Here is a 24,408-nt window from a genome sequence, read left to right on the forward strand (position 1 = left end):
CCCCCCCCCCCTTTGTCTTTTGATTAATGTCTGCATGATGTCTCTTTTTCCATCTTTTCACTTTTAACCCATTTATGTTTTTATTCTTGAAGTGGGTTTCTTATAGATAGCATATATTGTGGTACTGTTTATTTTTAATTCAATCTGACAAACTGTTAATTAGTATGTTTAGATCATTTACATTGAATGTACTTACTGATATTTTTAGATTTGCTTTATTATTTATTTTCCAGTTGTCCCTCTGGTTTTGCCTCTTCCTCCTTTCTATTGATCTTTCACTCTGTTCACTGACTCTTCTTTCTTTTCTTCTCCATTTTGCCCTTGAGGCTTCAATTGAAGTATTAATTTCAGACATTGTATTTTTTCACACCTAAAATTTCAATTTGGTTCTTTAAAACTTTAAAAAAATAAATTTCACATTTTAGAGCAATTGTACGTTCACAGTGAAATTGAGAAGAAAGTACAGAGCATTCCCATATGCCTTCTGCCCCTATACATGCACAAATTCCCCCATAATCAACATCTGGCATGAAAGTGGGTTTTGTTACAATCAATGAATCTATATTGATACATCTTTATCACCCAAAGTCCACAGTTTACTTTAGGGTTCACTCTTGGTGTACATTTCATAGGTTTTAACAAATGTATAATGACATGTATCCACCTTTATAGGTTTGTACAGAATAGTTTCACTGCCCTAAGAATCCTCTGTGCTCCAGTTATTCATCCCTCCCTCTCCTCTAAATTTTTTTTTTTCAATGTTTATTTATTTTTGGGACAGAGAGAGACAGAGCATGAACGGGGGAGGGGCAGAGAGAGAGGGAGACACAGAATCGGAAACAGGCTCCAGGCTCCGAGCCATCAGCCCAGAGCCTGACGCGGGGCTCGAACTCACGGAGCGCGAGATCGTGACCTGGCTGAAGTCGGACGCTTAACCGACTGCGCCACCCAGGCGCCCCCCTCCCTCTCCTCTAAGCCGTTGGTAACCACTGACCTTTTTTTCTGTATCCATAGATTTGCCTTTTCCAGAATGTCTTATAGTTGAAATCATACAGTATGTAGTCTTTTCAGAAGGGCTTCTTTCACTAAGAAATATGCACTTAAGTTTCTTCCATGTGTTTTAATGGTTTTAGCGCTCATTTCTTTTTAGTGATGAATAATATTCCATTTTGTGAATGCACCACAGTTTATCCATTCACCTGCTAAAGGGCATCTTGTCTGCTTCTAATTTAGCAATTATAAGGCTGCTCTAAACATTCTTCTGCAGGTTTTTGTGTGGACATAAGTCTTTAACTTATCTGGGCAAATGCCTAGCATACATTTAGTTTTACAAGATGGGCTTTTTTTTTTTTTTTTACAGTTTTTATTTCTCTGCCTGTATTTCCTGTTTTCTTTTTCCTTTTTTTCAACATTGCTAATTTTTACTTCTCATAGCATGTTATAATAGCTGCTTAAAGTCTGTACCTGATTATTCTAATATCTTGGTCATCTCAGTGGGTGGCATTTGTTGATTGTCTCTCCCTTGTAAATTGGTCTTTTCTTGGTTCTTTGTGTGTTGAGTAATTTTGGATTGTATCCCAGACGTTTCGAATATTGAATATGAATGATTCCCATTAAAATCCTCCAGAGAATGTTGACTTGTTGGATTATTTTAACAGGTAGTCTACCTGGGTTATTTCAGACTGTCTGGCTACATTCTGTGCATGATAGCTCCAGTGTCAAGTTCCAGTGTTTTTGGAACCTTTGCTAGGCTGCCTTGAATATGTTCCATGCATATGCAGCTCAGGATTAAGCCTATGCCTTGTGCTAGTTTGTACACAGAGTCAGGAGAGCCCTCTCTCCAACTTCTCTAGCTCCCTTCTTTTTTTAATGTTTATTTATTTTTGAGAGAGAGAGGGAGCAAGCGGGGGGAGGGGCAGGGTGGGGGAAAAGAGGATCAAAAGCGGGCTCCGCCCTGACAGCAGAGAGCCCAATGGGGGGCTCTAACTGGAGAACTGTGAAATCATGACCTGAGTCATAGTCGGATGCTTAACCGACTGAACCACCCAGGCGCCCCTCTTTAACTCCCTTCTATCCAGGATTCCCCCACATTCTCCCACCTGCAGAGACTCCTTGGTCCTCTGGCCAGATAGGTGGGGTTCTCTTGGAGTCTTGGATGCCTGTGCTGCTACATAGTTCCTGTAATCAGGACTACTTTTGGTGCTAAGAAGAGAGTGAAAAAAGAGAAAATTTACCCAGTGATTTATTCCAATTCTCTTTGGACCGCAAGAACCATTAAAAAAATGTTTGACCATAAAGCAAAGTTTTTATTGGGTATTAGCTGATCATGCCATTTGACTGATTCTGCTAGGGTATCACCCTTGGGAAGCTCTGAGAGAAGGGACACACACACACACACACACACACACACACACACAGGAAAAGAAACCCAGATTCTCTCCCATATTCTTTGCTCAAGGCACTCCCTTTCCCAGTCTTTCCAGACACAGGGTCCTTTCTTGAGGTGTTAGCTGTCTGTGGTACCACCATTGTAGCTCTGTTGCATGACTGCCCTTGGTTCAGCACTGTGAAAAAAAAAAAACAGGAAATGAAATGAGAGCCCCCCGGGTGCCTGGGTGGCTCAGTCGGTTGGGCATCCAACTTCAGCTCAGGTCACGATCTTGCTGCTCGTGAATTCTAGCCCTGCATCGGGCTCTGCGCTGACAGCTCGGAGCCTGGAGCCTGCTTCAGATTCTGTGTCTCTTTCTCTCTCTGCCCCTTCTTCACTCACACTCTGTTTCTCTGCCTCTCTCAAAAATTAATAAGCATTAAAAATTTTTTTAAAAATGGGAGCTCCATCCCTGCACAAATTGCTTTTCCAGCTTTTGACGCCCCTACTAACTATGACTGGGTTTCTTTACTTTTCAGATGCTTTAGGTTGTTGCTTTTTGCATTTCATCCGCAATTTGTCACTGTCGTCAGAAGAAGAGACAGGTGCTAGTGAGCTGCCTCTTGACTGCACTTTCCTTTGTGCTCTCTTTCCACTTCCATCTCAACTGCCCCTGTCACAGTGCAATGACAGACCCCTACCCTATCCTTGCAGTCTGTGAACGGAAACCACAGCTGTCCTTTTAAAACTATACCTTTCAACTTCGTGTTTTACTTGTGGTTTTTACATCCTGGCTAACTAGGTAAAGCTTGATTAGGTGTTGTAAAATTCAAGAACTTCACTTTGAAGTTGACTGATTGCTAGTGGAGTTTACCACTAAAATGCAAGTATGCAACCACACCAATGGATTGTCTGTCTCTCTGGTGTTTTTTTGTTTGTTTGTTTGTTTTGTTTTTGTTTTTTGAGAGAGAGAGTGGGGGGCGGTGCACAGGGGTATGTTGGGGGAGAGAGAGAGAGAAAATCTTAAGCAGGTTCTGTGCTGGGGCTCGGGGCTCAATCCCACAACTGTGAGATCATGACCTGAGCTGAAATCAAGAGTCAGAGGCTTAACCTACTGAGCCACCCAGGTGCCTCTCTCCTGTGTCTTCATTATCAGTCTTCCTCCTCCTTCCCAATCCACCTATCCAATCTCTAATTCATTCTTCTGCTCCCCTCCCAGTTCACTTCTTTTCCCAACAAACTTACCCATGTTTATTCTTTCTGAAAGGACCTTATCCTTTACCAGAATTTCAACACTAACTTCTAAGAACCAATCCCACCTTTGCCTCACGTCTCTATCCACAATTAAATCTCTCAGAAAAATCCACAATGACATATCTCAGAAAAGTAAAGGTTTATATTTTCATTTTCACTTAAAAAGGGATTATAGTTATTCTGGAAAATTTACGCATTTGTTACGCATTTGTTCATAAAAACAAAAAGAATTTCCCATTAGTCTGACCATCCAAAGAGAATATAAGTGTGGCCTTGAGTGTAATTTAAAATTTAAGTTAGAAAAACTTATAAATTATCCATATCCTGTGTAGAAAAAACAGAAAACATAAATAATCAAAAAGGAACAAAACTCCCCCATAATTCCACCCAGAGGTAAATACTGTTTTTAGTTCAGTGTGTGTTTATACACACACACACACACACACACACGCACGCACACAGACACATTTATGTGGGTTGGTTGGTTAGGGAGGGCAATTGGTTGGGCCTGAACTGGTATCACAGCTTTGCTGTGTTGGAGAAAGGGGTTGGGTAAAGCAGGTGTTGATTTGCAAAGGTCGATTTGCATAAAGCATTTTTGATTTTGTTATTTGGACAAGGCTGAAACTTGGAATAGATGGAAACTCCTGGGGAGCAAAATGTAGGGAATAGAAAGAATTTAGTCACGTGTGTTATGTGCCTTCTTGTCTTTCTCTCTTTTTTTTTTTTTTTAACCTGCTTTCCCCAAAAGCTCACCCAGCCGTTCTGTAAATCTTAGGCCTGTGGAGACAGAGACTATCGGCAAAAGGCTTAGATGACAAAGGAAACAGGAATGGGAAGGGGCTTCCTTCACATTTCAGTCAGAGCATGGCCGGTCTCCAGAGTGGTGCACGCTGAGGTCAGCTCCATTTTGTGCTGCATCAGTCTGTAGCTTCCTGGGCCTGTAAGAGGCAACCTCTTGTGTCAGGAACCAACATTCTCCCAGTAACTCTGGGCGGACTGTGGCAGAAGCCAAGGGAGGGCTGCAGTGGAGGAATGTGAGAGCATAATTTATGCCACGAGAGCATAAATGAGGAGCACATTAATAAAAGCAACTCATGGAGACTCCAAAAAAGAATGGGAGGTGATTTTACTGGGGAAGGGTCCTGGGGCCAACAGTTTGAAGAAGTATGTGAATGTGTTTATTTCTATATCTATATTTCAAAAATGGGACTCTTCCACACGTACTATTCGGTAATCTTTTTTCTTAGTAATATGCCTTGAACATCTTGATATGTTAAATATAGAGATATTTTTTATCATTTTAAGGCTGTATTCCATTGCATGTGTTATCTACACGTGTCATAATGACTTTAACCATTCTCTACCTTTTAGGTTGTTTTCAACTTGTTAGTATTATTATCAATTCATTTATTGTTGGTAATTTATTAGTAAAATAATAATGCATTTTCTCGTTTAAAAAAAAAAAAAAAGGAAGCCAAAACACTGTTTGAGCTCCCATACTTTCAGTCTTAGAATCCTATTTGAGTCCCTTTACCTAGTTTGGTGCCACTTAAAATGTTTTACTGATTTCTACACATCTTTTCTGTATATGTTAAATCTATTCTCAGTTTGAGTTCCACAGCCACTAGTGCTGCCCCAAAAAGAAAAACAAAATGGGCCCTAATAGTGCCCATATATTTGTACCCTCCCTCCTGGCCCATCTCTAGGCCCACTGTCAGGAAAGGGGCTCACAGACATATATTCTAAATATAAATGTTATAAAACTGAATAGACTAGACTTCCCAGGGACAATTACATTTTAAAGGCAACAAAGAAGTCTTGGAACCAAATGATTAAAACTCTTATGTATATGGCAAAGGTATTTGGGTTTGGGGTGGGGTGGGGAGAAGGGTAGAGAGGAGCTGGGGAGCAGGGGCACTGAGATACCCTTGAATCCCACAGAACGTGACCTACGTTTTCCGATGAAAGATTGTTCCTGGCAGTACTGGATTTGAAAGGATTCTCAACGTCTTCTTCTAAAGGTTGTCACAGCAGTTAAGCTTAATGATCCATTCTTGTCATGATCAAAGACACTTTCATGATTTTTGCACCCACGGCACCAGTATTTTGAGATTAAAAAAAAAATCAAACATGTATTAATTACCTCTGCTTCTAAAAATAGAAATACTTAAAAAGGTTTTTTCTAATAATCAAAGAAATATGTGCAGATTGTACCAAGATTCAAGGATTATAGAAATGAACAAAGTAGAGAGAGTCCCCAGAATCCAATCCCCAGATACAAATAGTTTGTACATATCTGAATAGATTTAATTCTGTGCCTGTATATCTGCCCCCCCACAATACATAACAGAAATGGAATCATACTATACTATTTTGCAAATTGCTTTTTTTCACATAAAACATATAATGGGCAGATTTCTCCATCCATTCCGATGGAGGTATTGTATAGATTTATGATAATTTATTTAACCTATTTTTCTTCATTGATATTTAGATTCTCAATTTTTTTTTGATATTTTAAACAATAATGAGGATTCTTATAGTTGCACCATTGCTGACTTTCTGTTTTTTTTTTTCTGAAGGAATTTCTAGAAATAGAATTTGTTGTATCAAAGGGTATGAGTATTTTAAATTTTAAAATATATTGCTTAATTGCTCCACGAAGGTTGGACTAATTTATATTAGTCCAGGTTTCTTGTAAAGCAGAAATAACCAGTTAGAAAACCTGTTTATTTCCACACTTCCTTGCCAACAAAGGGGGTTATCAAACTTTTTAATCTTTGTTGATCTGACTGGTAGAAAAATTTCTAATGTGAATGAATTGCTCTAATTTTCAGTGCTCCTTTTGCCGTATGTTAAGTTTCCTCCAAAATCTAGGACTATTTTTAGGCTCTCTTTTCCGTTTTATTGGTCTTTCTTTTACTTTACCAGTACCATACTGTTTTATTAACTTTTCTAACATAATTTAGATATAGTAATATAATTGTTTTGATAGCTACTAGGGATGACCTACCTTCAGGAATTTCTTTTCTAAAAATGACTTCTTGCTTATATAATCTTCCATATAAACTATATTTTTATCTATGGATCCTTCCATATAAACTTTAGAATCAATTTGGCACTTTTAAGAAGCAAATACATAAAAACACAAGAACTGGCAAAAATTAATATTGGAACTACATTAAGCTTACCAATGAAGTTGGGGAAAGGATTGATATCTGTTAAATAGTAAACTTTTTCATTTAGAGACTTGGTAGGTCTTTCCATTTTTCTAAGACTACTTTTATATTTTAATATATAAAGAATACAATTTTATTTAGATAGGCATAGCACATGTCTTGTTATTCCAAATCGTTCTCTCTTTTTAGTTGCTCTTGTGAAAGGGATTTGTTCCCTGTTATGTTTTGTAACTGGTTATTTCTGCTTTACAAGAAGCCTGTGTATTTGTATGTAGTTATCTCATAGCTTGCTACCATAGTGAAATCTCTTTTTAGCTCTAATGGCTCTCGGTTTACCCTCTTGAGAGTTTTCTCATTGTGAAATAATAATGTATGCAAAAAACGTGTTTTCTACTTTCCAATGTTGTTAATTTTTCTTATCGCATTGAATTGTGAAACAGCCTGCTGAACGATGTTGAAACATAGTGGCGATGGTGGGTACTTTTATCTTTTCTCATGACTTTAGTGAGAACGCCATTAATTTGGTCATATAGTCATTTATATTTATTAAATTAAGGAAATTGTCTTCTAACCTTAGTTCACCAAGTATTTTTAGCAGGGATCGGTGTTGGATTTTAATAGATGCACTTTTAGCATCTTTTGAGCTGTTGGTATGATTTTTCTTTGTTACTCTACCAATAAAGTAAAACATATTAATAGGTTTCCCTATATTGAACCACACTTTGAATCCTAAAAAGAAATCTACTTGTCATGTACATTTGACCTTGAAATACACCACTGATTTTGGTCTATCAATATTTTTGTTGGATTTTTGTATCTGTAAATGTGAGATGTTTAGGGCTTATTTTTTTCAACTTTTGGTATTAGCATTATGCCCAATTTGTAAAATAAATGAAGAATTGTTTCTTTTGCTATTATATATGTAAAACACTTTTAATAACTTAAGTATTATCATTTTCTTGAAGGTATGATAGGTTATATGTAAACCATCAGGGTCTGGATAATTTTGGCAATTATTTCCATTTCTTCTATGGTTATTGATATATCTTTTGTTTTACCTCTTTAGTTAGTTTTGGTAACTTTGCTAACTAGCTTTTCATTTTCAAATTAAAAAAATATTTACATTACATTTAAAAATGCTTTAAAAATTTCCTCCATGTTGTGGTTGTGTTCCCTTGTCTGGCATAGCATTATATATGTGTTTCTCTCTCTCTTTGGGGGGGTCAGATTTGCCAGAGATTTGTCTATTTTACTTTTCTTTCAAAAATACCGGCTCTTGTTTTTATTCATGAGTTCTTCTATCTAATTTCTTTGTTTCATCAACCAATGGCATAACTGCCAATCAAAGTCATAACTCAATACACAGTAACTAGCGTCATCAACCCAACTTGAATTCTATCCCAAAACAAAGAAATTTGACATTTTATTAACCTCTGCAACCTTATTGTAAATGAAATAACAATTTTACCACATTTTACCACTGTGTTTCTCTTGATGTTATTTACACTCATCTTATGAACAGTGGGCTTACTGGGCATCTACCCCCAGCTCAGCGTTCAGTGATGTCACTTCAGTAGCCTGAAATTGGTCATTCCTCAGTTTACCAGGCTGCTGCACAAAATTCACTCTCCAGCCCTACTTTGGAGCAATGAGGAACCCCAGCGTCTTGATCTGTCGTTTTGGAGCTGCTTCATGTAGAAGATGGATAGGACCAGTTTCGGCAAACCTAGTATCTGTCCATTGACAAGAGATGAGGGAGTTCAAGCAGGTTTGATGGGGCTTGTCCAAAGAAATACAGTCCCAGAGCAGGTACCCTTTTCTCTTTCAAGGTCTGCTAATCCCCAAGGGGAACATGAAGAACACACATGGGGCACAAAGAAACACACATCCGTGTGCGCCCACACATAGAACAGTAAATTTTTATATTAGAGTGAAAAAGAGAAAATGTTCAAAGCTCCTACTTTAAAAATTAAAACGCAGAGTTCTCAAAACAAGTAATACCAATTTATCTTTGGACTTAATTTTATAGTTTTTGAATGGCAAGGGGTGGGAGGCATAAGAGAGGTCAAGACCTGAGACTGAGGTAGGAAATGGGAAAAGAAAAGAGAGGGGAGAGGAAAGGGTATGGAACAGAGGAAGGGCGTGGGAAGAAAAGGAAATGTGTGGAGAGGACAGGTGTGAGAAGAGGTGCATTGTGGGATGAATAGGAGCCTGCTGGGTGGGGGATGGAGTCAGGCGACTCTGGTTCCACTTGGCCAAAGGGGCAGGAGAAGAGTTGCCCCTGCTCTGACTAGCACCCTGAGGGGGTTGCGACCATCTGAGAAGTAGCTTTTATTCTTGATAATGAGAGTATTTTCTCATGAACATCTTCACCTTGTGGCAAAATTATCTAGAATTTAAGATTTTAGTAAAGTGGGGCGCCTGGGTGGCTCAGTCGGTTGAGCTTCTGACTTCGGCTCAGGTCATGATCTCGAGGTGTGTGAGTTCGAGCCCCGCTTCGGGCTCTGTGCTGGCAGCTCAGAGCCGGGAGCCTGCTTCCGATTCTGTGTCTCCCTCTCTCTCTGCCCCTCCCCTGCTCATGCTCTGTCTCTCTCTGTCTCAAAAATAAATAAAAACATTAAAAAAAAGATTTTAGTAAATTATTTTAGGTTTTGTAAGTGTAGCCTGTATTTTGCTTTGGTGGTTTTAAAATCTGACAGGTGATATTATTTTAAAGAGGGATTCAAAATGCCTCATTTCACCATGTCTAGAGATTACATTTGGAATCAGTGTTTATTTAAAAATAAAGCTGGGGGTGCCTGCGTGCCTCAGTTGGTTAGATGTCTGACGACTCTCGATCCCCGCTCAGGTCTTGATCTCGGGGTCGTGAGTTCGAGCACCGCGTTGGGCTCCATGTGAGGTGTGGAACCTACTTAAAAAAAATCTTGGGGCAACTGGGTGGCTTCATCAGTAAGCATCCTACTCTTGATCTCAGTTCAGGTCATGATCTCATGATTCATGAATTCAAGCCTTGCATTGGGCTCTCTGCTGTCAGCACAGAGCCCACTTTGAATCCATTGTCCCCCTCCTCTTTGCCTCTTCCCCGCCCAAAAAATAAACACTAAGTTTTTTTTTAAACCTGTTTTCAGTCTTTTTAGGACCTAGTATGAAGAACATACAATGCGAACAAAGAACATGAGAAAAGACACTTTCACAGGAAGCTTCCCAAGTTTATTGTTTATTTAACTGCTTTGAACGAAATGCTTGGGTCTTACCTGAATGAGAATGTGGACGAGACGCAGTCATCATGAAGATGAACACTGTGTTCCGGCTGAAGCTTCTGCTGTTGGACAACACTGTCTCCTGTGGCGTGGAAGACTAGCATCATCTTAAAGCAAGAGGGAATCGACAACGAACAGTACTGGGTCCTACCCAGGAGGAGGGTAAGTTCCAGTAATTATTGACAAGCTCATGTTTGGTGCCGGGGGTGGGGTGGTCAGGGTATGGTGCCGCCCCGTGGTCACAAGCAAATCTGCAGAATCATTCCACAGCTTTTCTAGTGAACTTAGCCTGTGTCCTGACTGTCATTGACTGGAACCGAAAGCTGTAATTGGTGACCTTTGACTTCTCCCGGCATACATGCAACTTTCCTCTCTTCCTCCACCCTTTCCTTGCCTCTTCTCTCCTGACTTCCATGAGTGACTGTGGCAACCGGCATGCGAGAGTGACGCCCAAGAATAGCATCCGATCTTTGATGAGACCAGGACCTAGAGGCTGCGGGTGCCCCTGTCAGCACACAGGGCAGGGGGTCGGTGACCAGACGGAAGGCACCTGTGATCGGCAATGTCAGTCTTAGTTTGAGACGTGAGGGCATCTGGAGAAGAAAAGTGTTACATGTCACTGAGTCACTAGGATTGAATGTTGTAGGTAGAAAATGGCAGAGCGGAAGAAAGAAACACAGGGATACAGGATGGAGTATAGAATAATTGTGGCGGGAACAGCCCAGTTGGCTGTAACAATGTCACATGTCTGTGTGTAAGGCACGCTGTTGATTAGAAAAGAGACTCTTTGTTCTGAAATGTCTGCATCAGTGAAAGTCAAGGATGTGAACTCGGAGGGGGCACAGGGAACTCAAGTGCACTCCTTTGCCTTGAGAGGGTCTCAAGGCTTGGGTGCAGAACTCAAGTAGCATTTTGGAACATCGTCCCCTCTCTGTCGGGCTACTTGCAGCACAAGAGATGGTCCTTCTGTCAGCCTGTATTGGTGGTGGAGTGGACTCGAGCTGTCTCATAGACGCAAGTTTCTCACTCTGTTAGGTCAAGGATTGTGTGTCATATTTCCCTTGCACTCCCATTTATTTGTCAAATGGTAGGTACACAAAAGCTCGTGCTAAATGGACATAGTGCAAAGGGCTCTGAACTTGGAGGCACGAAGGCCTGAACTTTGATACGGTTTTACACCTGTCAGCCCTGGGAGCTCCGGCAAGACTTTGGGCTTCTGCGTCTCTCCACAGAGAGGAGGGATCTCTGCTCTGCCTGCCTTGCTGGGTTAACGAAAGACTTCCCAACACATCTCTCCTGAGCTGGCACTCCCACAGAAATGTAATACACCCGTCCTTCAGGTCTTTATTCAGCTGTCATCTCCACTCTGAGAACTTCCTGGTTTTTTAGCTGGATCACGGCTTGGGAAAAGCGAGACAGCCCAGGTGGTGTGACTGGTCGCAAGCCTGAACCTGCCCTTGCCTGTGACACCCTGCTCTGAGGACAAGCTACTTGCAAAGGCTCAACTGTTTACTTCTTTTATTTCTAAGGCTGGGTTTTTTTTTTTAATGTTTATTCTTGAGAGAGAGAGAGAGAGAGAGCACGCATGCACGTGCACTAGCACACTAGTGGGGGAGGGGCAGGGGAGAGGGGAGCCGGAAGATCCAAAGCAGCATCCAGCTGACAGCACAGAGCCGGACACGGGGCTCCAACTCATGAGCTGTGAGATCATGACCTGAGCCCAAGTCGGACACTCAACTGACTGAGCCACCCAGGCGCCCCCAGAGATGGATTTTAAAAAAGCTTATAGTCCAGTGAGGGAGGCAGGGCACACAAACAAGAAGACATAGATACAGGATTAGGAATTGTGCTAAGTGCCAGGAAGAAAACAAGTACAGAGGATAAGGTGGAGGGAGACCCATTTCGAGCAGTTGGAAGTGTTCTCTATTAGCAGGGACCTTCGGCAAAAAACAGGCTGGCCAGGCAGAGATAAGATAACAACAAACATTCTGGGCTGAAGGAACAGGAAGGCCTGGCTAAAAAGTTTTCTAAATGAAGATCTGCAAGTTGGCGGGTGAGGCTGGAGTCTAGGGCCGAGAGGAAGAGAATGGCCCAGGATGCGTTCAGAGGGTAGACTGGGGCCAAGTCCTGAGTGACTGAAAACTGGAGTAGGTAGTTTTTTTTTTTTTTTTTAATTTTTTTTTCAACGTTTTTATTTATTTATGGGACAGACAGAGACAGAGCATGAACGGGGGAGGGGCAGAGAGAGAGGGAGACACAGAATCGGAAGCAGGCTCCAGGCTCCTAGCCGTCAGCCCAGAGCCTGACGCGGGGCTCGAACTCACAGACCGTGAGATCGTGACCTGGCCAAAGTCGGACGCTTAACCGACTGCGCCACCCAGGCGCCCCTGGAGTAGGTAGTTTTAAAGTGACGTAATGGTCTGAGTCTAGGACATTTCTCTGTCTCAAAGTCGAACTAAAAATACTGCCTTTGATGCTCACAGTTACATACCCATCGACTGGGAAATATTCTTATCTCCCCCCTCTCTCTGACCGCCCCATTCCATATCCAGTTTGTTTGCAAATCCTGCTAAGTCCATCTGCAAATATCTTTCCAAATCCGTCCACGTATGTTCACCTGCCTCTCACCACCCTACCTCAAGCCACTGCCCCTCCTGCCTGGTCTACTGTAGAGGCCTTCTCGATAGTAGTGGGCTGGGAAACTGGTCAGGAGGCTGGGAGGGTGGGGAAGCCCCGATCTGTAGCCTTTGCAAGTTTCTTTGGTATAAAAACTCACACCATGGCCCATTTCAGTCTACCAAACTGATGCCACTAAATGTGGCCGCGGGAAGCTATGTGCACAGTCCACTTTCTCAAGCCAGAACAAGCCAGCCTCAGCACCACCACTGCTTGGGTGATCCTGTTTCCTTCCCCCACCAAAAGGGAGAAAATCCTGCCAGTTGACACGGGTGGACCTTCAGGGCGGTATGCTAAGTGAAGTAAGTCAGACAGAGAAAGAAAAATACTGTATAACTCACTTATTTGTGGAACGTAAAAAACCAAAGTCATGGATTTGTGGTTGTCAGCAGTGGGGGAGGAGGAGTTGGGGCAGGGTGGTTAAGGGCACACACTTCCAGTTTTAAAGTAAGTAAGTGCTGGGGGTGTAGCGCACAACGCGATGACTGTAGTTAACTCTGCTGTATGGGTGTTTAGAAGTTGCTAAGAGAGTAAATAATAAAAGTTCATTTTTTGGAACTATATGAGGTGATGTGTATTAACTAAACTGGTGGTAATCATTTTGCAATACACGTAAGACAAGTCATTATGATGCACACCATAAATTTACACAGTGTTTCCCATCAATTATATTTCAGTAAAACTGGAAGAAAAAAATAAGTACAAATAAAAATAACTCTTATTTTTATACCAACATTATTCAATTTATAAACAAAATAACAATTTTAATTTGTATCTAGTCTTTTCCAGGAAAGTTTTAAACTCTTAAAAATAGTTTTGGGGCACTTGGGTGGCTCAGTCGGTTAAGGACTTCGGCTCAGGTCATGATCTCGTGGTTCGTGAGTTCAAGCCCCGTGTCAGGCTCTGTGCTGACAGCTTGGAGACTGGGGCCTGCCTTGGTTTCTCTGTCTCCCCCTTTCTCCTTGCCCTTCCTCTGCCTGTGCTCTCTCTCTCTCTGTCTCTCTTAAAAATAAGTAAAAAAAAAAAAAAAAATTAAAAAAAATAAAACTAGTTTTAACTAAGGGGTACCCGGGTGACTCAGTCGGTTAAGTGTCTGACTTTGGCTCAGGTCATGGCCTCATGGCTCATGAGTTCGAGCCCCGCATCAGGCTCTCTAATGACAGTGCAGAGCCTCTTGGGATTCTCTCTCTCCTTCCCTCTGTCCCTCCGCTGCTCATGCTCTGTCAAAAATAAATAAACCAAACTAGTTTCAACTTAAAGATCTTTTTTTTTTTTTAATGTTTATTTTATTAGTTTTGAGACAGAGAGAGAGAGTGTGTGAGCCAAGGAGGGGCAGAGAGCTAGAGGGAGACACAGAATCCGAAGCAGGGTCCAGGCTCTGAGCTGACAGCACAGAGCCCAAAGTAGGGTTTGAAGGTGGGAACGGCGAGATCATGACCTGAGCCAAAGTCAGACGCTTAACCAACTGAGCCACCCAGGCGCCCCATTAACTTAAAGATCTTTTTAAACTAAGTTTTAAAATGTATGACTTTGGGAGGCTCAGTTGGTTAAGTGTCCTTAAGCGTCCGACTTTGGCTCAGGTCATGATCTTGCAGTTCGTGAGTTTGAACCTGTGTCGGGCTCTGTGCTGGTAGCTCGGAGCCAGGAGCCTGCTTCAGATTCTGTGTCTCCCTCTCTCTCTGCCCCTCCCCCCTCATGCTCTGTCTCTCTCTCCTTCAAAAATAAATAAACATTAAAAACTTTAAAAAAACAATTAAAATGTATGACTTTGATAAACTAAATATCACTTGAAAGGCAGGAAACTGTCAGGGATCCTTTCAGTTTGCAAAAATCCTCTCTGACATTAAAAACTCAATTGTCGCCCCTATCTAAGTAGGGGAAATTTCTGGAAAGACAAAAATACAGTGGCTACCCCAACTCGGGAAGGAAGATTTACATTTTATTGTATATCCTTTTGTATTGTTTGAATTTTTAAAGCCACACATCTGATTTCTTTTTCAAGAAGAAATAAAAACCAGTTGAAGAATGGCCTTCTAAGCTAGAAGGAGAAAAACTCCTGATGGAAAGAAGGGAGATAAGATGAAAGTAGGGCCTCCCCAGAGGACTAGAAAGAGCTAGAAGGAATTGCTTCATATAAAAAGCACTGAAGTCTTATAGACTGCACAAACCTTTGAACCAGCTGAACTTTTTAATCATGTACAAATATTCCATTGACTCCACATAACTTGCATCTAACATCCTTTCTCTTTCCTGGTCTTAACACTGCCCAAGGTGGAAATGTAGGCCAGGCTTGTGAATACCCTCTGGCCAGTGATATATGTTGAGTCATTATGGAGCTCATGAACCTGGTGCACCCAAAAGTCAAGACAAGAAAAGACAGGACTGTCTTACCCATCTTTATTTTGCTAGCTTATCTTTTCAGCACATGGTAGGTGCTCAGTAATTGTTACTCTTCTTTTTCCCCTCTAGATGCAGTGTTTAATTTGTTGAAGGCCCTGTGTGTAAGCTAAGCTGAGGTACATGTCTTCCCTGGGAAGTGCTGTAGGTAGGAAGCTTGTGCGGTTCAAATGCGGGGCATGACTCTAGGGGAGGCTGCGGGTGTCCAGATAGTGCTTGCCGAGGACAGGCTGAATGGGCCAAGGACAGCAGGTACCACCTTCTCCTCCTCAGCAAGAGAAGTAGCATATTATGAGTTAAATCATAGGCTAATTAACGACTACACTGTTTGACCACTGTGGTACAGTATACACAGTACATTCATATAGGTTTTCCATTTAGCTCTCGCGACAAGCCCATGAGCTCCACCATTTTATAAGAGGGGAAGCTGAAACCCATTAAGTGATTTGCCCAAGGTCAAACCATTGGTAATTGAACAAGGACTTCACTCCAGGTTTTTCAGACGTTGAACCTGATGGTCTTTAGACTGTACCATATTTGCTGTCAGGAGAGGTTTTTCCTGCTTCTTAGTTCCGCCGTACGGATAGTATGTTGCTGGAAATCTTGGACTCCAAACACATCTGACTTCTCAGAGGTTCATGTTTCCCTGTGGTAGAGCAGCTTTCTTGTAAGAATGTCAAACTTGTGACTGTAAATTAATTCCTTGTGCCCTTGGGGGATTGAGCCTTCCAAGTGAATTGTAGCAACACATTTTTACAGATGCTGTTGGAAAAATAACCTGGTTACCTCTGCAGACTTTCAGAGGGCTCACAAAAGCCCCAGCAGGGCAGCAACTGGCAGCCGAACGATATTCCACATTCCCTAATCTAAAAGGTACCTTGTTACATACACTAGTAAGAAGGCTTCAGCTGTAATTGCTATAATTTTTCTTCATAATAAGAACATTTTATTACTCCACTGAAGGGTGTGTGCCAAGAAATTCTGTACTTAAAAATTACTAAGCAAACCAAATAGCTTGGACACAGAATAACTTCCTAAGAGAAGATGCCCATTGGTCAAGGTATAGACTCAAACCAACCAACCCTTAAAATTCAAAACAAAATCCAGTCTTTACTTCAGTTATACCATACACTGGTACAAATCCAATGTGGATTAGGGAATTGAAATTTAAATAGGAGCTATAAAAGAAATAGAAGAACAAATAAGAACAAATATAGGACTACAAAAAAATGTACACAAACCCTCTATGATCTTTGAATTAAAGGACTTCTTGAATACAATGAAAAAAACCCACAAAGAATAGGTTTGCATAGATGGAAAAATGAAAAAAATCTGTATAGCAGAAAATGTAGTAAAATTAAGAGGCAAAGGACATACTGGGAAAAATATTTCTATCTGGTAAGTCAAAGTGTTCTTCTTGTAGATTCTTTTTTTTTTTAAGTAAGCTCCATGCCCAATGTGGGGCTTGAATTCATGATCCTGAGATAAAGAATCACATGCTCCACTGACTGAGTCAGCCAGGTGCCCCAATTCTTAGTATAGAAAATAGGCAAGGGGTCCTGGGTGGCTCAGTTGGTAAAGGCTCTGACTCTTGATTTTGGCTCAGGTCATGATCCCACAGTCATGAGACTGATTGAGCCCCAAGTTGGGATCTGCGCTGGGCAGGGAGCCTGCTTAAGATTCTCTGTCTCTCTCTCTCTTTCTCTGTCCCCCTCTCTCTTTCTGCCCCTTCCTTTCTATCTCTCTGTCTCTCTCTTTCAGAACAAACAAGCAAGCAAAAAAGAAAATAGGCAAAAGATAACAGTTCACAAAGAAGGAAATACAACTGGCCAATAAGTATATGTAGAATCATTCAATCTCATGAAAAGTCAAAGAAGTACACATTAAATGCATAGTGAGATTCTTTTTTTTACTTGCTCAGTTTGGCAAGGGGATATTTTCAGTCTTATGTGATGCTGGTTGAATTGGAATTTTTCTGGAGGTAACCTAGCAATGTGCATTGAGAGCCATAAAAATTCTTATTTCCTTGAGGTTAACAAGAAACTTCCTGGACCTGTATGAAGAATATCAATTAAAAATGTTTTAAATATTTTTGTGTTTACAGTGGAATGGTAAAGATGGTATATTTTTCTGCATGGAAAGATTCCATTTTGCAAATAGCATATCAATTTCCTAAAATTAATTTTTAAGTTTAAGTTCCAATGAAAAACTGTAGTAGGTTGTTACTTTGGAAGGCTGATCGGAATTGACAAACTGATTTAAATCTTTCTTTTATGTTCTGAGTACTGCATTTCCAAGGGGTGCAGAAAATTTTATCATGGAAGAATAAATAGAGCAAGCCAAGAATATTTTATATTGGAATAATATGTAGGGAAAGATCTATATCATGGGATCTTAATATGTATTCCAAAGCCGCAGAAAATAAAGACAAGGGTGATGAAAGAAAAAGACAGCCATGTAGATGGAACAGAATAGAGTGATCACATACAAACCCTAGTGTATGTGGGAATTGTGCATGTGATAAAAATATAGAAAAAAATGATTATTCAAAGATGGGTCGATTGAGAAACTATTTGGAAAGAAGTAGCCATAGATGTTTACCTAACAACAAATCCCAAACAGAATTAGGTAAATGAGAGGAAATGATACTGTAAAGACTAGAAAATAGGGGCGCCTGGGTGGCGCAGTCAGTTAAGCGTCCGACTTCAGCCAGGTCACGATCTCGCGGTCTGTGAGTTCGAGCCCCGCGTCAGGCTCTGGGCTGATGGCTCAGAGCCTGGAGCCTGTTTCCGATTCTGTGTCTCCCTCTCTCTCTGCCCCTCCCCCATTCATGCTCTGTCTCTCTCTGTCCCAAAAATAAATAAACGTTGAAAAAAAAATTAAAAAAAAAAAAGACTAGAAAATAAAGATGAATGCCTATATGATTTTGTAGTGAGAAAGGCCTTTTTAAGTAAATAAAAACTACAAAGGGAAAGATTGATAGAACTGAGTTCACAAGAATTTAAAACTACCACAATTTAAATTATTAGGCAAACTAGTTACAGCAACAACAACAACAACAAAACCCCACAAAGTTGAGGCACCTGGGTGGCTCAGTCGGTTGAGCATCTGACTTCAGCTCAGGTCATGATCTTGTAGTTTGTGGGTTCAAACCCCACACTGGGCTCTGTGCTGACAGCTCAGAGCCTGGAGCTGCTTCAGATTCTGTGTCTCCCTCTCTCTCTGCCCCTCCCCTGCTTGCACTCTGTCTCAAAAATAAATATTTTTTAAAAACTTTAAAAAAACCCACAAAATTAAGTCCTTAAAAAACAAAGAGCCTAGAGAGCTTGTCCAACACCACCCTCAGGTCCATTAATTCTCTGCAGTGACCACAGGACTCCGGAAAGTGCTATACTCATGATTACAGTGAAAGGAAACAGACTAAAATCAGAAGTAAGAGACATGTGGGGCAGTCTGTGAGGGCTCTCCCCCTGGAGTCATGGGTGACATCGCCTCCTGGTCATGATGTGTGACACACAGAGTATTGCCAACCACTGAGGCTCACCTGAGCTTTTGGCATCCAGAGTTTTTACTGGGGCAGGATCACATGTTGTCCGCCCAGCTGGCTCAGTCTTCATTCCCTCCAGGAAGTCAGACTAATGCCTTTAGTCTCCCGTCCCTCCTGGGGTTGAAACTGGTACAGCATGGCTCAACACCCCCATCATAAATCACATCATTAGACTGGTGGCCAAGGCCCCCAGGCAAAGAAGCCACTCGTATCAGGCAGAGCTTTCCAGGGGCCTAAGATCACCCGTCTGTGTCCAAACACAAAGGACAGAACTCTCCTTGAGGAAGGTTCATTCTTTACTGCATAGAGAGAAACCAAGCATTTCTGGCCTATCAGGTTGACAAAGTATAGCAGAGGCCATCAGTGCTGGGACCTAGCCTAGACACTTGACTACACCCCATGGGCTTCTAACTGCCAGTATCTCCATCTCTGTGCCTGAGAACTTTTTCTGCTAAAGAACCGTGTGCCCCCCCCCCCCCCCCCCCCCCCCCCCCGCCCGTTTTGACTACAGAAGGCCCTCTGCCCCCTTCTTCAAGCAGCCCCACTTATAACGACTCTTGGAGGTAATAACTACCTTGTTCCACCCGGGTCAGATAGTTCTGAGGCATTCCATGCTCTTTCCCAGGGTTTCTCTACAAGATTAAGCTCTAGTCATCCACTGTGGTGGCTGGCTTAGCAACACACTCTTCATCAGCTGCCTTTCCTTCTGAGTACCACTTACCAATGGAGTACTTTCCTTGTACTCCATTACTCAAACTTCTTACATTTGGGGTTTCAGGATCTGCTTCTGGGACACACTCAATACAAAATTTAAAACAAAATTCAGGGGTGGCATGAGTGTTTGGACAGACATTCTCATCCGCTCCGTCATGGAGTGTAAATTGGTTCAAACTTGTTGGTGGTACTTTGGAAATAGTTATCGAATAGCCTTCAAATGTGCACAATCTTTAATTTAGTAATTCTGCGAATGTTTCTGAGAAATAGCCTGGGATGCATACAAGATTTTATTTTATTTATTTATTTATTTTTTAACATTTATCCATTTTTGAGACAGAGAGAGACAGAGCATGAATAGGGGAGGGTCAGAGAGAGGGAGACACAGAATCTGAAACAGGCTCCAGGCCCTGAGCTGTCAGCACAGAGCCTGACGCGGGGCTCGAACTCACAGACCGTGAGATCATGACCTGAGCCGAAGTCGGCTGCCCAACCGACTGAACCACCCAGGCGCCCCTACAAGATTTTATTTTTTAAACAATGAACTACTTTCAAAATGAGGAGAAAAACAATAAATAATATCCTTCATGGGTAAAACTTGTGTCTCATGTATTTAAGGTAGGATACAAATAACTGACTGCAGGGGCGCCTGGGTGACGCAGTCGGTTAAGCGTCAGACTTCAGCCAGGTCACGATCTTGCGGCCCGCGAGTTCGAGCCCCGCGTCGGGCTCTGGGCTGATGGCTCGGAGCCTGGAGCCTGTTTCCGATTCTGTGTCTCCCTCTCTCTCTGCCCCTCCCCCGTTCATGCTCTGTCTCTCTCTGTCCCAAAAATAAATAAACGTTGAAAAAAAAAATTAAAAAAAAAAATAAAAAACAAATAACTGACTGCAATTTTCCCTTCACCAGCAACTAACAATCTTTTAAAATTTTTCTTCAGAGGTACATTAACTTTTGTTGACTATAGGTGTCCATGGGAAATTATTAGATTTCTTGTACACTATATTAGTCTGCGCAGGTTGCCATTAACACAATACCATAAACTGGGTTGTCTTAGAGAACAGAAGTTTATCTTCTCACAGTTTTGGAGGCTGGGAAGTCCAAGATCAAGTGCCAGTGAGTCGCTGGTGAGAGCTCTCCTGGCTTGTAGAAGTCTGCCTTCTTGCTGTGTCCTCACATGGTGGGGAGAGAGCGAGCAAACTCTCTGGAATCTCCTCTAACAAGGATACTAATTCTATTAGATCAAGGCTCCACCCTTATGACCTCATTTAACCTTAGTTACTTATTTACTCCAAATACAGCCACACCGAGAGGTTAAGGGCCTCAACATGTGAATTTTGGGGAGGCCTGTAGCATATATTAAGAAATATCTCAGTTATTTAGTGAGTGCCAGAACTTTCTTATTTGCTCTGCCTTGGCCATTTTGAGCCCCCTGGGTTATATCTAGAAATGATATCTCTGATAAGCACAGGGCTGTTTTCCATCGCTTTCTGGATCCATCAAAACTTAATGTCATTACCCCAAAAGATGCAGCCTTGCTTCCCATCATGTGGCACCAGTGCCAGAGAGGATCATAAGTACCCATCAAGCGTAGAGTCTCAGCAGTCCTCACAACCTTCCATTTGCTGTCCCCTTCCTGTCCTGTTTTGGTGGTCCAGCCTATAGGTAGAAACTCAGTATGATTCATGCCCAACATTGCAGTTTTCTACCAGGGATGGACCTTAGGCCATTTGACTACAGTTCTGTTTATTTAGTGTTTCATGTCTCCTGTGGGAGCATTGGGTTGCTCTCCTAGCCCAGAGCACACTTATCACCAGACACTGAGAATTTCCCTGGATTTCCTTCTTTTGTCTGCCAGATTAGCTCTCGTGCTAATCACCATGCTTAGCTCTCGTCTGTCACCATGCTTATATTCGTCATTCTCTTCAGACACTGTATATCAATTACTCAGATGGTATTATGGGTGCCAGCCTCTGCAGAGGAGGGTCTTTGCTGGCATCCCCCATGTAGACCCTATGACATTGAATGCCTACATTTTAATATCCATCCGATTTCATGATCCTAAAACTTCCCAAACATTAAATTGTAGTTTTTAGAAAACAACCAAATAGTGGGAACGCCCCTGCCACTCCCTCCAGCACATCTATGAGCCCTCACCCAGGCTCTACTCTACCCCATTAAAAAATTTTTTTTTAATGTTTATTTATTTTTGAGAGAGAGAGAGAGGGTGGGGAGCCAAAGCAGGCTCCAGGCTCTGAGCTGTCAGCACAGAGCCCCACGTGGGGCTCGAACTCATGAACCGAGAGATCACGACCTGAGCCGAAGTCAGACGCTCAACTGACTGAGCCACCCAGACGCCCCTTAATTTTTCTTAGTGTTTATTTTACTGCACCCCATATTTTATTCCCACTCCCACACTGAGCCTCACTAGCATCTTCCACTGGTTCAGCACTTGGTGATAAAAAAAAGGTGAAAGGTTAGTGGTCAAATTGGCTACATCAAAATATCTGTTATGTTGCTGCACATCAGTTTGTTGGTTTGCTCACCAATTTTTCTGCCATGTCCCCTAAATCATCTTTTGTATACAAAGAAGAAAAGATGCCACAAGGGAAATTATATGAGGTTCAACAGGGACCAAAAAGCAACTAGATCATCACCACCATCATAATTATCATGCTCATCATGTGTAATCAGACACAAGGCAAGAAAAGTAAAGGAAGGTAAAGTCATTCAAGTTGTTTATATATTAGTTTTCTAGGGCTGCCATAACAGAATACCACAAACGCATGGCTTAAACAGAAGTGTGTTGTCTCAGAGTTCTGGAGGCAGTAAGTCCGAGATCAAGGTGTCAGCAGACTTCGTTCCTGGTGAGCCTGTCTTCCTGGCTTACAGAGAGCCCCCTTCATGCCGTGTCCTCACATGGCCTTTCCTCTGTGCAGACAGAGCTCTCTGGTGTCTCTTCTTCCTCTTATAGGACACCTATTGGATTAAGGCCCTACCCTTATAATCCCCTTCCGTCTTAATTACCTCCTTGAAGTCTCTACCTCCAAATACAGTCACTTCGGGGGTTAGGACTTCAATATATGAATTTTGCAGGGGACACAGTTCAGTTTATAACACTCTGGTTTTGACTGCAACTTTCTAACAAAGATCCAGCTGCCTTGGGCTCCGCAGGGTGTCTGAGAGGGCTGGTCTCTGGGTTTGGATCGGGTCCTTCAGTGGGGAAGAACCTGTAACCCTGACCAGCTGTGTCTTGCTTCGCATTATTTATGCACCAAATGCTCATTATGGAGGGGTCTTTTTCCTTCACCCTGTCAGCCATTAGCGATTTGGTGTTAGTTATTAATCCTCATGGCTTCCTCCCCCCACTTCCTGCAGGCCCTCTCGGGTCATTGCCACACTCTCCTTCTTTCTCTTAGCTGTTCTCATCGAATACACGTTCTGACCAGAGGGGTCCATACTGAGCTTTAACAAGAGCCCTTTGTTCATCAGACACCTTTGGTCACAAGTGAAGCTGGAGAACAAGTTCGCTGAGGAAATAAGCACACGCCCTGATGACTCACCTTGACCCTCCCCTTCTGACAGGAAGACCTCTAGTAGCCATCACAGAGGGGAACCTGGGCTCTTTCCAGTTCCCTTTCATGTATCTCCATGACTTGGATCATGGGTGGCAGGAGGCTGGGGAGACAGACTCTTCCCTTTATCTGGCTTCCCTTTTCAGACTTGCCTCCCACAGAAAGTTTCCCTCCTTTTCTACCTCTTGGTGTTGTATGTCCTCACCTCGAGGCCCCTGTATACAAGAGGAGAGAAAGGAAGCTAACATACTTCGAGCACTTACCCAACAGTGGGTGTTTCTTATACATCACCTTACTTATTTTCCATATAGCCCATTCTGTGAGGATCAGTGGTGCTCACAGGTTAGGTAATGTCCTCAGGTTGCCCGAAAGCTAAACACTTGGCTGGGATCTAAACTCAAGTCCAAACTTCATCCGAATCAGGTTATGGTCCTGGATCCTCTTTTTATCCCATGCGTCCTGAGACCATGGAATATTTCCAGTGGAGGATGCATGCAGGGCAAGGCATGGGAAAGCAATCTGTCAACTGAGAAATACTCTTTTCAGAAATTAGTAGTATTGGCAAAAAGGATCTTTTTAGCAGCCAGCCTTCCCCCTGGGAAGGGGGTCAGCTGAGGTTGGCTCACGAAAGGCAAATGAATCGGCAAGTTGTAGCTGAGAGCCAACAAATGCATAACAAGGCAGTGTTTTTGGCTAGCAGGAGGGCTGGGCAGAACCCAAAGCCCAGGGGTCAAGGCAAGGCTCTTCTTCAGTTGCCTGGCCAACAATTCCTGCCCCAACATGCTGAGAGCGCCCTCTGCTGCCCAGCATCTTAAGATGGAGCATAAAAACTTTTAAAAACCTTGACCTGAAAGGCGCCACGGTATTTCTGAATTTCAAACCCAATGTGAAGGTTATTATGTAAGGAAACCAACATGTTTTCTTAAAAAACTGATTGTGCTGAATGATATTAAAAATGTAAAAGTATTCTTCAAAGAAAATCGGAAACAACTACAGTTATTCACTCACTTTATGTTTGTAAATCATAAATATTAATTTAACAATATGAATAACATGCTCTCTAGCCCTTTGGAGGATAGCAACAGGGAAAACTAAAAAATAATGATCTAGCCACTGTTGGCTGAACCACATTTTAAGAAATCTAACTAGAGGTGCTTGGATGGCCTCAGCGGTTAAGTGTCCGACTCTTGATTTCAGCTCAGGTCATGATCTCATGGTTTGTGAGATCAAACCCTGAATCAGGCTCTGCTCTAAGAGTATGGAATCTGCTTGGGATTCTCTTTCTCCCTCTCTCAGTGCCCCTCCTCTGCTCACATATGTGCTCTCTCTCTCTCAAATAAACATTAACAAAAAAAAAAAAAGAAATCTAGCTAAGATGAAAATTCAAAATTCAAACTGTCCCTTGGGAGGCTGGTTATACCTGGATTCTTCATTTTA

The 24,408-nt window shown here is 42.1% G+C and overlaps 2 long non-coding RNA genes across 5 annotated transcripts in view; one reads left to right on the top strand and one right to left on the bottom strand.

Annotated features, from left to right (window-relative positions):
• The window catches only part of LOC121015020 (uncharacterized), a 75,530-nt gene that overhangs the window by 20,953 nt on the left and 30,169 nt on the right, over window positions 1–24,408 (top strand). For 3 of the 4 annotated variants that reach the window (XR_005783562.1, XR_005783561.1, XR_005783563.1), the window contains exons 2-3: window positions 8,404–8,613; window positions 9,933–10,226. This is a non-coding gene — a long non-coding RNA (uncharacterized LOC121015020). Of the gene's footprint in view, window positions 1–8,403; window positions 8,614–9,932; window positions 10,227–12,857; window positions 13,371–24,408 lie in introns of those variants that run through there. The other variant, XR_005783564.1, reaches the window with a different exon arrangement.
• LOC121015022 (uncharacterized) lies at window positions 2,161–10,167 on the bottom strand. The gene is made up of 4 exons (XR_005783567.1): window positions 10,059–10,167; window positions 5,579–5,697; window positions 4,358–4,563; window positions 2,161–2,564 (listed from the first exon to the last, which is right to left on the bottom strand). It is a non-coding gene; the product is annotated as an uncharacterized LOC121015022 (long non-coding RNA).

Source organism: Herpailurus yagouaroundi, unplaced genomic scaffold (genome assembly GCF_014898765.1).
Source record: "Herpailurus yagouaroundi ecotype Mexico unplaced genomic scaffold, PumYag 205, whole genome shotgun sequence".
In the NCBI taxonomy this organism is placed as follows: Eukaryota; Metazoa; Chordata; class Mammalia; order Carnivora; family Felidae; genus Herpailurus; species Herpailurus yagouaroundi.